The sequence below is a fragment of the Thunnus maccoyii genome, chromosome 19, assembly GCF_910596095.1.
Source record: "Thunnus maccoyii chromosome 19, fThuMac1.1, whole genome shotgun sequence".
Taxonomy (NCBI): Eukaryota; Metazoa; Chordata; class Actinopteri; order Scombriformes; family Scombridae; genus Thunnus; species Thunnus maccoyii.
In genome coordinates, this window is record NC_056551.1 from 25028865 (window position 1) to 25032945 (window position 4081).

Genomic DNA, 4081 nt, shown 5'->3' on the forward strand with positions numbered 1-4081 from the left:
GTACAACTACAGAAGACCAGATGATCCACATCAGCCTGGTTTACAGTCTGCTGTACCAGCCTCGACCAGTCAGGAGCCATCGTAAACACACAGATCATCAGCAGGAGGCATGAACACGTATCACTGACTCCACTGCTGTGCCCTGCCAGGACTTTCTGTTTGTTTTTTTGTGTTTTTGTGCTCTTTGTGGTTTCCTGTGTTACACTTCTGTTGTCCAGTCCTTTTTGGTCATATGGTTTTTGCTTGTTGACATGATTTGTGTGGTAGGTTTAGAGGAACTGTCTCTGTCGGTTAGTCAGGGTGTCGTGTACTTTGGTTTGGGATCATGGTTATTCTTGGACGGTTGTATCGAGAGGTTTGTGTGTTTTTTGGGTTTTGGTTTTCAGTTTGTTCTGTGTTTCCCTGCTGTGTCCCTGCAGTTCCTCGCTGGTCTGTTTTTCTCTCCACACCTGCCCTGCGTCTAGACTCGTCAGCCAATCGGCTCCCTGCCTGTTCCCCTGTTTCATCACCTCACTTCACCTCTCCTGAGTTCTCCACCCATCTCCCCTCCTGCACCTCGTCTCCTCGTTAGTTCAGTTAGGCCACGTTTACACTGCCTGGTACAAGTGATCCAATTCTGATTTTTTGCTCACATGTGGCACAGATCGGATATGTATTATTATGAACGTGTAAACAGGAAAAAAAGCACATGGAATCAGATATTCTCAGATCCGTTTTGGGAAATAAATCTGATAGTAATCAGATATCTGCCAATGCGACTGTCATCTAAACGGACAGATCGGATATTCTCTGTTGTTGAGATTCACACATCATTGAAAATGCGACCATCTTATACTTTTTCACATTTTAATGACGTATAACGTTATTTTCATGTACCTTTTCGGTAAGCAAACCCTTGTTTATGCATGCGGGTTGTTTCAAGTGTTAAGCAAGTGTAAACAAAGGTATCGGATATCAGTCACTTGTAAAAGTAGATGTAAACAGGAGGTCAGAAAAATTGGCATATAGGCAGAAAATCGGAACTGGGCATCAAGACATGCAGTATAAATGCAGCCAAAGTTTTTAAGTCGTGGTTTTCTGTTCAGTCTTTGTTGGATCATTTGTTCTGTTGTTGTCACCAGTGTTGGGTGTCTGTAACACAGTAATGTAACATGTTACTGTTCCTACATTCAGTAATCACATTAGAGTCACTAATCAAAAAATTCTGTCGTTACTTGCGTTACACAGGTTCTTCAATTATCTGCATTAAAAAATAATCAAAGGTGCCTTTCATGCACGCTTGCGCAACAATCGACTGACCTCTCATGACGTGACTTTGGCTTGAGTTCAGACCAAGCTGCAAACTCCGGGGCTGACAAATGAGGCCACTGCAGAAGTGCCAAAAACTGCAGTTCCTTGAATGGCCACTTGAGGCTCCAAAAGCGAGTCAATCCCCATAGACCCTCATGTTAAAATGTCCAACTTTACAGCAGAAATAAACATGTTTATGCCTCTAGGTGGCTTGTTTCAGCCATTCAGCCCGCCTCTTTGCCCATTTTTGATTGGCTGGGAGTTACACAGAGTCACGTACTGCCAAGTTGGCGACAGCCGGAGCGGCTCACTTTGAGCTTCAAAACCGCTCTTCAGAAACCAACAGGTGACGTCACAGTAACTACGTCCATATTTTTATACAGTCTATGGTTCTGACACACAGATACACACGTGTGGGAGAAAAGACAAAAATGGCAGAGCGGTCTACAACTTTTGAGTGGCGGAGGTATGCACACTACTTCGAATTTGTTACGCGAAAGGACAAGAATGTGACGGTAAAGTGCAAACTGTGTCCAGGCCAGAAACAATTATCCACTGCTGTGAACACAACATCACACAGCAGCACCTGCAAAGGCAACATGCTAACACAAAGCTAGTAGCCAAAGACTCCCGGACCCAGAGTGATGCTCAAGCTGAGTGTATGCCGACCCCAACCAAGCAGCCAAAGCTTGATTTTTCAACAGGTAACGTTAACAAAAGCAGAAATGAATCGGCTTGTAGCATCGTACATAATAGAGGAAATGCTGCCTGTTTCAGAAACATTCTTAGCAAAATACCGATAACAGGGAACGGACAGCCACCATCATCAGACAGGAAAACTTTTTCTTTTGTATGTCCTCCTTATTAAGATAGGGATTTGCTCCAATATGTGGGCATATGTAAAGTAGGGGTGTGCCTGAATACAAATACATTATTCGGCAAAGCACAAATAGTGGGGTTCTTTTTACGAATATTTGTTTCATACAAATATTTCAAAAATTATTTGTTTTCAGGAAGAAAAATAAACCATGTCAAATACCAGCATGCAGGTCATTTACATCACTATCTCAGTGTCTCTCCTCTGCTCTGCTCTGATCAGTAGGTCTCAGTGAGGGGAGTCACATCCACCTGTTACATGACGCACATTTCCTAATTTGGACATCACTTCCAGAGTTGGGGGTGTTCCCCAGAGATAAAGCTGAACTACTGACACACGCTTCATGAGCACTTATTGTAACAATTTTCTAAAATTAAAAGCCTAATAAAAACAAAAACAGGATTTTTAAGCCTCTGTCCACTTTTATTCAAATACAAATACAAATCATTTTACTGCCTCAACAAATACAGATACAAATACAAATACTGGGCTCTCTTCACATCCCTACTGTAAGGTTTAACGTTATATTGGTAACTGGAAATTACACAACAATGCATGTCAGGCGTTAATGCAAAAGTAATGTAACGAGTAGTGTAATTAATTACCTTTCACAGGTAGTTATTAAGTAAAGTAATGTATTACTTTTTAAAAAAGTAACGAGTAATGTGTAATACATTACATTTTTTGAGTAACAACCCCGACACTGGTAGTCTCCCTGCCTGCACTCCTGTTTGCTGTTCCGTCAGCTTTTGTTTTTGTTGCTAAATAAAGAGTTTTTCTTCAGACCTGCTTCGCCTTCGGTCTCTCCGTTTGGGTCCGTTCCTGCTGCTCATCGTGACAAGAGGTGATTGTTACACTGAAGTCATACATACCAATTATGAATATCGTTCATCCAGTTAATCTGCTTGGCGTGAGCGTCAGTTCTGGTCAAATTGTCATTGCTGCTTTCTGAAAACAGAAAAGTATTTCAAAGCGTTACAGGCCACATCTGTGTATTATTAATGTTTCCAAACAGTAACTTTTTTTTCTCTCTCTCTCTCTCTCTTTGCATGTAAGGATTCAATATGTGGAGTATTTGAGGTTTTTAATTGTATTTATTTCTAGAGGCCACAGAAACAGTGGATGCCCCTTCATCAGATGAAGGATCCACAGTAAACACATCAAACTACATATCTGCCATATTAAATATGCCTCTATATAGCTGTTCATTTATATTTGTCACTTGTAATCCAACCTTCTGTTTACATTTATTCTTGAGCCAAATAAATTCTTACAACTCTAAAAAGTCATAACTCATATTGTTTAGCTTGTTAAAGACTGTATGTGATGATTAACTGTTGATTGATTTGTTCATAGCATTAGTCTAAATGAAGGTGAGGGCCTTGTGAAAATAGATTAAGGTACAATGATGTAACAAACATGTATTTGTTCAGAAACAATTCACGTTATTGTAAAAGAAACAATAGCACAAGAAATATTACATAGCAAATAAAACGTCCATAAGTATAAAGCACCTTAAACTATTTACAATTGAAATGGAAGCTACATCCTCATACAGCTGGAACTGCTTTCTGTGACACTCTGGATATGATACTCATCATATAATACATACTGTCTGTTATCCTCTGCTGTTTCTGGCAGGTCAGCTGTTATCTGGGTATCATCCCTCATATATGAGCCTCCATATGCAGCAGCTTTGGAATTGTCTCTCTAGTCGTTGGTTGTAGCATTTCCTCTCCACATCTGTTGGTATTTCCCTTCATTTCTGACCAACAACCAACTGAGCAGGATCCAGGGCTGGCTCGGACTATGTTGGTGCCCCAGGCGAGGTTTTAGATCAGAGCCCAACCTCCAGTCCAAGAACTTCAGATATGAATTCACGCTAAAATCAACTGCCGCAATGGTTCCTCAAGC